The following is an 11,765-nucleotide window of genomic DNA, read 5'->3' as shown; positions in this document are numbered from 1 at the left end:
TATTTCACTTAGCATAACACTCTCCAGTTCCATCCACGTTGCTACAAAGGGCCATATTTCATTCTTTCTCACTGCCACATAGTACTCCATTGTGTACATAAACCACAATTTCTTTATCCATTCATCAGTTGATGGACATTTAGGCTCTTTCCACAATTTGGCTGTTGTTGAGAGTGCTGCTATAAACATTGGGGTACAAGTGCCCCTATGCATCAATACTTCTGTATCCCTTGGGTAAATTCCTAGTAGTGCTACTGCTGGGTCATAGGGTAGGTCTATTTTTAATTTTTTGAGGAACCTCTACACTGTTTTCCAGAGTGGCTGTACCAGTTTGCATTCCCACCAGCAGTGCAAGAGGGTTCCCGTTTCTCCACATCCTCTCCAGCATCTATAGTCTCCTGATTTGTTCATTTTGGCCACGCTGACTGGCGTGAGGTGATATCTGAGTGTGGTTTTGATTTGTATTTCCCTGATGAGGAGCTATGTTGAACATCTTTTCATGTGCCTGTTGGCCATCTGGATGTCTTCTTTAGAGAAGTGTCTATTCATGTTTTCTGCCCATTTCTTCACTGGATTATTTGTTTTTTGGGTAACACACCCCAAAATTTAAATTTAAAGAGAAACAATGTAATACAAGTAAATAGAAATAAAAATTATAATAATGTCTTTTGGATCTTTATTGGCCATTTTATGCAAGTCATTCTTTTCTCAAGAATGCTCTGTTGGGGCGCTTGAGTGGCTCAGCTGGTTAAGCATCCGACTTCTGCTCAGGTCATGAGCTTGCAGTTTATGAGTTTGAACCCCGCATTGGGCTCTGGGCTGACAGCTTAAAGCCTGGGGCCTGCATCAGATTCTGTGTCACCCTCTCTCTCTGCTCCTCCCCCTCATACTCTCTTTCTCTCTCTCAAAAATAAATAAACATTAAAATAAAGAAAGAATGCTGTGTAGACACCTGTTACATTCTGATCTGGTGAGTGACATCATAATTCTAGATGATTCCATGTGTTTGGAACAACATCCCAACCTGAACTGGGAATCCGGGAGGCAAATTGTAGTCTCTAGGATATTGGAATAACAAGGGTGTCAGCACTTTCCCTCAACCTTCAAGGGCAGACTGAGGATCATGCAAGGCTTCAATCACACCAGAAGATACAAGTAAAGAAAGGCAGGGGCCCATCCATAAGAATTGTATAGTCGTGGTAAAGGTTAGGGAGATTGGAGATTGTGGGTCTGCATGTACTTGGGGCCTGTACTCGGTAACTCATACTGGACACAGCTCTGAGTGTACTTTCTACTGTAGTTAGGGATGGCTGGGATATGGATGAAGCTGAACCTGAAGAGTGAATTCCTCTGTGTTTGAAACCAAAAAGACGGAGAAATGCAAGAGCAGACATTGTTCCTGCCTGTGACTAACTTTATGACTTTATAAGGGAAAGTAATCTCAGAGGCGTTACTTACCTCAGTAAAATGAAGGTAATAACACTTAAACTACTTCAAACCAGAGTCTCGGATCAGGAAAATTTTGCCATCTCTTCCAGAAATAAGACACACAACTGTAAGATTTCGTTGTTTTTCAGTAAGTTAAATGTTCGCCAAGAAAGAAACTGTTGACTCTTCTAATGATGACAGTTAAAATCTCATACTCAAAGTAGGAGGAGGAGCATTTTCAAATAAATCTATATTTTCATGGACTCAGGAGTGTCACAGAGAACAGTAAGCTGTGGTATGTTTCTCTAAAAAGGTGTGGTTGATTCATAAGTGAATATCTTTGAAGGAATTTTACAGACTAAATGCATATGTAAATGCTGCCTTCATGGACTTGTGTTGTTTGATTAGGAGCATTGCTGGTTCTGTCTGGTGTGTTTATAGAGGGAAGTATATTTGCTGAGAAATAGAGGTAATCAAGAAATGGTTTTTATTTCTTCTTTTTTAATTTTTTTGATGTTTATTTATTATTGAGAGACAGAGACAGTGTGAGCAGGGAAGGGCAGAGAGACAGGGAGACGCAGAATCCGAAGCAGGCTCTAGGCTCCAAGCTGCCAGCACACAGCCTGATGTGGGGCTCGAACTCACGAACCGCAAGATCATGACCTGAGCTGAAGTTGGACACTCAACCAACTGAGCCACCCAGGTGCCCCAAGAAATGTTTTTTTAAAAACAGGCAATACAAAGATGAATCCTAAGTGGTTAGAAGAATTTGATTCTCACTCATTATTATTGAGGCTACCCATTTCAATATACTTTTGAAGATACTTTCTGCTCAGTTGTAACTATTGTGTTAATCCTTTAAAACTAACAATGGAGGAGCACCTGGGGGGCTCAGTTGGTTAACCATGCAAGTCTTGGTTTTGACCCAGATCATGATCTCACAGTTCGTGAGATCACATGTTGAGCTCTGTACTGACAGTGCAGAGCCTGCTTGGGATTCTCTTTCCTCTCTCTGCCCCTCCCCAACACCTCCTCTCAAAATAAATAAATAAACATTTTAAAGAATTAAAAAAAATAAAACTAACAAGAGAAATACAACCATAATATCATATTGAGATTTGTGATGCTTTTTTAGATAAGAAGTGAAATACCAACATACTTCTCAACAGTTTCGTGTAATAAAAATTACAGGATCTTGTAAGTTGAATAAGCAATGGATTGGACATCAGAAGGTCTCTTTCTTCTGGTGCCCATTAGACTCACACTTCCCATTTTTCAGATAAAGTTCCTTTCCCTCTTTGAGTGTTTTTTATTTTATTTATTTATTTTTTAACTAATGGGGCTGGGGTAGATTTTCTGTAAGTTTCCTGATAGAAACATTCTGTTGTTTCTATCTCTGTTTCTATCTGGTCTTTAACTCGGAGTTACTACTGTGCTCTCATGTTTACACTACGTTCTTCCACCCTTCATCTGCTTGGCTCAGCTGAACAATTATCTTTCCATTATTACTGCTCTTTTCTAGTGTCTCTGCTCTATTCTCTTTTTTTTTAATTTTTCACATTTATTAATCTTTGAGAGACAGAGAGAGACAGAGCACAAGTGGGGGAGGGGCAGAGAGAGAATGAGACACAGAATCCGAAGCAGGCTCCAGGCTCTGAGCTGTCAGCGCAGAGCCCGATGTGGGGCTTGAATTCACAGACCACGAGATCATGACCTGAGCTGAAGTCAGACGCTTAACCCACTGAGCCACCCAGGAGCCCCTCTGCTTTATTCTTTATATTCATACCATACCATGTGGATTAATCACAGTTCAGAGCAAGATGGATAATACCAGTGATTTCAAGCTGTGTTTAATTCAGGGAATTGGATCCCCAAAGGTTAGAAGGAACTGAAGTTAAAAAGTCACTCTGGACTATTGATTTGAAGGTCACACCATCATAGCAGCTACCCAGAGATCAGAAATTTTTGCTGCTCCCACAATTTCCCTCATGGTCATTAGCTGGTGACTAGCCTCTGGGACATGGAGTCCAGCCACCACCAACACACCTGTATGACCTTGCTTGCCAGTATCAATACAGGCAGGAAGAGGGTTGCTACCCCACATTTATTTTGAGCTGTCCTTCAAGTCCTTGCTCAGATTTTAAAACTTAGCCTCAAGTGCATATGGGAAATTTAGAAATTAGATTTTGAATCCCTTAAACTAGAAGGAGGGTGGAATTGTGATTAGGAGAACCAACCCAAATGTCTACCAAAGCATATATAATGCTTGACATGCTGAACTCGTTTATTTTACGTGGATCTTCTTAAGGGCAGGGACCATGCCTTATTAATTTCTGTATTAATAAATTAGGAAGAAGACACAACATGAAAAGGTTATAGTCCATTCAGAAAATGTGTATCAATAGTAAACACTGAGAAAGAGTCAAACAAAGTTATATGTATATATGGTGGACTGATAAAGTCTAGTTAGAAGACTAGTGAAGTCTGGACTCATAGAGAAATCTTAAAAGGTTTAGATTACAACGTGATTTTTTTTTCATTTTTATTTTTTTTTATTTGAGTATAATTGACACAGAATATGACATTAGTTTTAGGTGTACAACTTCTGTAGGGAATCAACTTCTCTATATGTTATGCTGTGCTCACCAGAGAACTCTATTACAATATCATTAATTCTATTCCCAATGCTGTATCTTTTATTTTCAGGCTTACTCATTCCATAACTGGAAGTTTGTATCTCCCACTCCCCTTCACCCATTTTGCCCATCCTCTACCCCCATCCCCTTCCCTTGGGCAACCATCAGATTGTTCTCTGTATTTATAGGTGTGACTCTGCTTTTTGTTTGTTTATTCATTTGCTTTGTTTTTTAGATTGCACAAAGAAGTGAAATAATATGGTATTTGTCTTTTTCTAACATATTTCACGTAGCATAAAGATCACGACATGAGTTTGGAAGAACAGTAGAATTTGGATGGACCCAAAGAGAAAGATAAGATGTTACTATGGAGAGACTCCACTCTAAGCACTGTGAGTCCCTGGAGCTGCCTCTTCTCAAAAAAGAAGTTTCTCACATACAAAAATATTTTTCATTTATTCACTAATTCACTTACAAATGTTTACTAAGTGGCTAATAGATACACCATCTATTTTTCAGGGGCTGGGGGTATAGCAATTAAAAAACAGGAAAAATGATTACAGAAGTATCGAACTTTGGTAGAGCAGATATTTTCAGATATTGATACATTGTTTGACACTGTTTTTTATATTTTGGAATAGTTTATGTGATTGAATAAATATCCTTCCCCACCCCTTTTTTTCTTACATATGTGGTTCAAATAGTTTCTAATATGTTTGGCAATGTAGAAATTCTCATATAGGCTATGCCAGATGGTCTCACTGTCTAAATGTTTAACAGTTGCGTTACACTATAATAGATGTTAACACAGTTGTGGAGAGGAGGGTAATAATAATATATTAAGTAAGAGATATGGAGTATAGTTAGCCTATTTATTCCCTACCCCATCCCCCATCTTTTGAAAAACATGAGTTTAACAGGGAATCTGGTAAGTAGGAAAGGTGTTAATTTTGGCTTTATGTTAAGATTTTGTTCAAAGCCAAAACAAAACCTTTCTAGGGAATGTTAAATGAGTTTAGACTCATGTCTGTTTCCCATAAATATATCTTCATGCAATCTGTTAATGAATTTATATAGTAAGAACAAGTATCTCCCTGACTTAATCAGTGTCCCATGCCTTATCTTATCTACATTGTAATCTCTTCAAGGGGTGCAAACTTTCAAGCTCTGTAAATGCCACCTCAGCATTTCTTTTATTTTGTCCACCCTGAAACTCATTGGTCATTTGTGTGTCTATGTCATATTATTGTGTAATCAATCTGCAAATTCTTCCCATCACTTGCCATTTGATTTCTATTTAGTAAACCATCCAGAATCATCTACACAGTTGGAAAATGTCTCCCTATATTCCTAATCATTTATTAAAATCCTAAACAAAATTTGCTTCCTAGAGTAAATTTTTGGGTGAGAGGCTGTATATTTATCCACTCATAAGAGTGACTTTTTAAAATTTTTATTTATTTATTTTTTTTAATTTTTAACATTTATTTATTATTGAGAGACAGAGCATGAGCATGGGAGGGGCAGAGAGAGGAGGAGACATAAAATCTAAAGCAGGCTCCAGGCTCTGAACTGTTAGCACAGAGCCTGGCACGGGGCTTAAACTCACAAGCCATGAGACCATGACCTGAACCAAAGTCAGATGCTTAACCGACTGAGCCACCCAGGTGCCCCAGAGTGACATTTATTTTAACCTTAGAAAGAATAATCTCAGGATGTATATTTTATACTCTGCTTTTATAACAAAGTATTTGAAGCAAATATGACTTAATATTGAATCAGTTCATATTTTTAATTATTGTCATTTCTAATGTATAATCTGCTTTTATTTTATAAAGAAATATTTATAATATAAAACATCCAAACTAAAGAAAAATTGAAATATCATAGAGTTCAAACAACAAAGATAACCAATGTTATAATTTTAATGTCTTTCTTTCTAGTCTTTTCATGTAGCTATGATACAAAAGAAAGAAATAGCTATATGTATTCTCAGAGCATTTTTTAGATTGGTTACAAATGGTGCCTTTCCCCTACTAGGTTATTTTTAGACATTCCACCTTTTTATTATGGCTCCATCTCAGAGCTGTTTCTGGTTTATAGCAATTGGGGTCATCACTCCAGACTTTGTGCTCTGGGAAGATCCATAATTCAACAGAGAACAAATTCCTAAAACTCCTGGGAAATAACTAGAAGAGAAGAAGGAAGAATGTTATCCCAAATGGGGGTTAAAATTACCTGAGACACTCCTATGGTTACATTTCAGCAGATATAATTCTGATGTGTTAGGGGTGTCAGGAGAGATAGCACTTCAACTTCCTTTAATTGCCACCCCCTTGCTCCCACCTCCACCTCAGCTTCCCACATCTCAGTCCTTAAGTTTAAGGCTGGCATTTTGGAAAATACTGTCTTCTTTTCCCTTCAGGGTACCCTTGATATTGCTTTTGATCTGCTTGTCTTGGCTACATTTAAGGGAATGTTTGTATGGTGGGGGCATATAAAATACTGCTTTTCAGTGATCCTATATGCCCCTAAATGTGGACTTGATTCTACCAGTTTATGATTCCATTAACTGATACTCATCTTTTGCACTCCCTAGAATCTTCTCTAGTGATCTTCACATAGAATGAAAGTGTGATCACTGGTTATACATCTCAGGCCTTATGGCCATCTCTGTCAAGTTATACGTTATGGTCACTTTCTCTATGCCTGACGATTTTCTGAAGATACATGATTTATCTCTGTCTAGTTTATCAGTCAGTCTAGCACATTTGTGTGCATTTTCTGCTGTTAAGTCTGTAATTGTTAGCTTTTGTGGTAAAACGTTTGCAAAGAGGGCCACAGTTATTGTTCTCATTCTTATAAATACATACCTTTTCAGTGTGGGTTGGTTGTGTCTCAGAGTAAGATGTGGAATTTATTTCTCCACTCCCTGCATATGGGCTTGGCCCGTGACTTGCTTTGGCCAATAAGATATATGCAAACAAAGGCTTGAAATGTGTTTGCCCATTGGGGCTTGCCTTCCCTTCCCGTCCTAGAAAAACTGTTGCCATGTGGGCAAGCTGGATTAGCTTCCTTGGGGAGCTGAGCCATGTGAAAAGAGGCCCACTTGTCCCAGGTTAGCTTGGCCTTGGTCATCCAAGCAAGGCCACTCTAGGCTCCCCAATCCTCAGGGAGCTGATCCAGACCAGAAGAACTCCCAGTCCATCTACAGAATTGTGGTCAACAAAAAATATGCTTGTTTTCTTCTAGGCAGTTTCTTACAGGAATAGTTTATTATGCAGTAAAATTGAACTGATACAAAAATTGGTACCAGAAGTGGTAGGATGCTGTAACAAAACTCAAAACATGTAGCAATGACTTTGGAATAAGATTGGAAATGAAGGCTGAAAAAGTAATGCAGAAACTGCTGTCAAAGCCTGAAAAAAAGGCAAATGAGCTGTTAGAGGCTAGGAAAGTGGTGAGGAAACAGCAATAGCCAGCTAAAAAGATAACCCATGTTATGTAGCCGTGAAAGAGTTGACATAGCTGTCATGGGATTAAAAATGTACCTAATAACCTTGTAGATATGCCTAAAATGATATTATGGCCAAATGGTTAAAGCGTCCATTGGCTTCTCGCTGTACCTTATATGATACTGTGAGAAAAAGAGGAGCTAAAGAAAGAATGATTTGGCAAGCAGAATTTAGAGATGTAGAGGGAAGCCAAATTTCTAGGTTGGAAAATAAAGCTGTTTTCACATCCAACCTCTCCAGACGGCAAAAGATTCTCAAAATAAGAAATGGCTCCTTGATAAGGGTAAATCAAGTATATGGCTATCAGATCCTTTAAAAATCCTCCGGAAGAGGTAAGGTGGTGCTTAGCAGACTCTTTCAGCTGGACAAAAGAGCTTTCAGTAATTTTAAGGGTGCTTTCCTATATCAGCCTGACATGCTGCCCAAACAAAGAAGTGTCTATTCCAAAGAAATTGTGGATGTAGATTTTGGAACAAGGAGTGGACTTCATTCCTCTTCATAGGGGAACTTATAAAACTTGGTGAGAGATTATCCTAAAGAGAAAAGAAACAGTTGGAAACCAAGAGAAGCCTCTGAGCCCCAAATTTCTATGGATAAGACTCAGGCTTCTAGAGCTATACTGAACAATGGACTTGGGAACCATTCCTGGTATTAAAATTGGGCTCCAGTTAAGGAACATGCCCTTCTCTAGGAGTAGAGGCCCTTGTCAACGTTTACTTGGAAAGATTTTACAATAGCTACCAACCAGTGTGACTACCTGTATTTCTTTCTTCCCATTTGAGTGGAAGTATCTATTGCTGTTAGCTATTCTTTCTATTACATAGTGTGTGTGTATGTGTGTGTGTATGTGTGTGTGTGTGTGTGTGCATGATATAAATAACTTCAGTGCTAAGTCTTTGAATAAAGAGGAGTCACATTTGAGGAACTGTGTCTAAAGATCCTCATCTGTTTCTGGACCTTATTTAGATGAAGATCTTGTAATTAATTCAAAATGAATACCATAATGAGAAGTGACTTCTGGGGAAGAAAGAGAATGTATGTGGGAGGAAAGTTTCTTCTGTGGCTAGTGGGCAAACTATGATGGATTGTCTGTAGAGATGGCCACAATAATCCCTGCTACGCTTATATACGCATCTCTTCGTAATGTAACATTGCCATTCTTTCTAATAAGAGGTGGAATTTTATTCTTGCTCCTTTGAATCTGAGCATAACCACGCGACTTGCTCTGGCCAATGGGACATGAGGAAGACAAAACCCAGGCACATGAATGGTTATACATTAAGACTCACTCTCTGTGGCTGCACATGTCATCCTTTAACAAGGATGTGGCAGTCCTGACCAGAAATCACATGGATGAGAACCAGGGAGGAGAAGTTCAGGATTGCCAGACTGGTAGGTGAGGCCATCCTGACCATCCAGCTCCAGCTGAGCCAAGAGCTGACTGCAGCCACTTGAGTGAGAGACAGATAAATCCAGCAGAACTGCCCAGCTGATCCCAGCACAAATTGTCCATCTGCTGAATCATGGTCCAATCATTGTTGTGTTAAATAGCTAAGTTTTGGAGTCATTTGTTAGGCAGCAAAAGCTAATTGATACAGATTCTTCATTTAAAATGCAATTTAAAGTGCTATATCTTCATAAAATTCCTTTTTTCATGAACATTACAGCAAATGTTTTGCCTTCATGTGCTTGAGTACAGCCTCCTTATCTTGAATCTCAAGAAGTTCTGTTAATACTTTACCTACTTTCCTTTCTTTGTTTAAGGACCTTAGTGTTTTATTTTGGATTCTCTTGCAAGGTGCCTTGTAATTAAGTAGCTCTTGACCTGTTTAAATTTGTTTAAATTTGACTTGTCACATTTATAGAATTCCCACTCTTCTTCCTGGAAAATTCTATTCCTCCCTAAAATGATTCCTTGCCCTTATCCCCTCCTTTTTTTAAACCGCCTTCTTTCCTTTGCCATTTAGGCATTTAGTGTTTATTTTCAAATGCTTGCTCTTTTTGGGCTGAGTCAAACATTTTTCCTGAGTTTCCAATAAGCTGTTCTTAAACAGTCTCCAGACTTCTTCATGGTTATTTACTTTCAGAACTATTTCTTTCAGGATTTTTTCCCTAAGAAAAGCCCAAATTTTGCCATAGTTCCCTTTTCTAAAACTGAATAACTTCATGATGAATATTTTTGGTTTTCCTTTCTTGCCAGAATGTTGGACTTAATCACGTGGTAATTGCTGTTAAACAAGCACTCCTTGAGAGACAACATCTCTCTTATGAACATCCCTTCAGATGAACAAAACCATCTCCTCCCCTCTTCTGAGGGATTTGAAAAACAAAGCTTGGCTGTCTATCTAAAGCATATTCTTCAGCTGTTGAGAAGATTCAGATGGAAATGAGGTAGAGGGGAAAATAACAGTTTGTTATTTATTTTAGTACTTTTCTGATTAATTAGCCCTCTCTATGAGGACATACCTTTTTAGCATCTATATTACAGTTATTTGTAAATTCATCCTATCTTCCGTACTAGACTCAAGACATTTGCAAATAAGCTGCAGGTTTCCATTATCTTTGTATCTTTCAGAGTGAACCCAGGAAATAGGAGTTACATTATAAATATCTGAATAAATGAAGAATTATCAAATAAATTGATAAATGCATCCAAGCTATGACCTGGACCAAGAACTTCTGTGGTGGGAAAAAGAGAAGGTTTTCTCACTTAAGCGGCCCTCCTGAATGAACTGTTTGCCTCTCCACAGTTGCCTAGTTTTGCCTTCCTACCTTACTGTGCCTTCCTTAAATGAAACAGATGGAGTTAAAGAAATAGAAAATCTATAATAACAAATAATATTATTTGTCCCCACTTACCACTCAAAAGGAGTCTGAGCCTCCTGTACCTACTTCTTCTGCTGGTTAAGTTAGAGAGAAATCTGGAAGATGGTGACGGCACATTTCTTGAATCTGTCTGACTATCCATTAAAATAAACAAAGTAATGACTATGGTAAAACCAAACACCCATATAAGAAAACATATGAAAATATATTTTCCTGTACCTCCAAATGTGAGTGGTGACCAACCACCAACAGTTCACAATACAAGGTATTCATACCTGTGTGGGGAGACGCAGAAGGAAGACAACTGGATATCTGTTAGTTCTGAGAATGGTGAGCACTGGGCTAATCTGAGAATAGCATCAGAAAGAATATGACGGGTTTCTGTAGAATCCAACTCAAAAAAGACTACAATGGATTATACTACCATAAATTCTAATGGTGCTTGAGGCATCTGGGCCTATAAACTCTCAAAATTATTAAAACAAAACCTATCTTCCAAGGTTGCCTGGGTGGCTCAGTTGTTTCAGTGTCTGACTTCGGCTCAGGTTATGATCTCATGGTTCATGAGTTCGAGCCCCACATAAGGTTCTGTGCTGAAAGCTTGGAGCCTGAAGCCTGCTTCAGATTCTGTACTCCCTCTCTCTCTGCTCCTCCCCTGCTCGCACTCTGTCTCTGTCTCTCTCAAAAATAAATGAAATGTTAAAAAAATTAAAAAAAAAATAAATAAAAATAAACATTAAAAAGTATTTAAAAACTATCTTCAAAAAAAAAAAGAAAAAAGAAAAAGAAAAGAGGGGAGGCTGGGTGGCTCAGTTAGTTAAGTGTCTGACTCTTGATATCGGCTCAGGTTGTGATATCATGGTTGTGGGACTGAGTTCTGTGTCAGGCTTGTGCTGAATGTGGAGTCTGCTTGAGATTCTTTCTCTCCCTCTCTCTCTGTCCCTCCCTCACTCATGCTCTCTCTCAAAATAAATAGATAGATTTCAAAAAATAAAAAATCAAACAAAGCTATCTTCTAACACTAAGCCCCATACTGAGGAGAAACTTCTAGGAGTAGAATTCAACAAACAGGATAAAGGCAATAGGGAAAAAAAAAAAAGACAGGTGAGGAAAGAGAAGAGAAATATACCAGACTATCAGAAAAATTTCTTTACTTACAGGGATTATGGTTGTATCCAATATAGTGTAATGACTAAGACAAGAGAATAAAAAGAATAAGATTTCTACAGAAAATGAAAACGTGTAAAAATGTCATGTCCTCAAACTTTTGAAAATTGTATGCTAATTGTGATAGGCATAATAATGGCTCCCTACAGATATTTTCATCTTAATCCCCTGAACTTGTGAATATGTTAGATTG

At 38.2% G+C, this 11,765-nt stretch overlaps 1 long non-coding RNA gene across 1 annotated transcript; it reads left to right on the top strand.

Annotated features, from left to right (window-relative positions):
- Positions 1–989: 989 nt before the first annotated feature.
- On the top strand, positions 990–10,908 carry LOC102901072. The gene is made up of 4 exons (XR_440112.5): positions 990–1,723; positions 4,358–4,456; positions 9,780–9,970; positions 10,155–10,908. It is a non-coding gene; the product is annotated as an uncharacterized LOC102901072 (long non-coding RNA).
- The last annotated feature ends 857 nt before the right edge of the window (positions 10,909–11,765 follow it).

The sequence above is a fragment of the Felis catus genome, chromosome B1, assembly GCF_018350175.1.
Source record: "Felis catus isolate Fca126 chromosome B1, F.catus_Fca126_mat1.0, whole genome shotgun sequence".
Lineage (NCBI taxonomy): Eukaryota > Metazoa > Chordata > Mammalia > Carnivora > Felidae > Felis > Felis catus.
The sequence above is the reverse complement of the archived record's forward strand: the minus strand, read 5'-3'. Positions and strand labels throughout refer to the sequence as shown.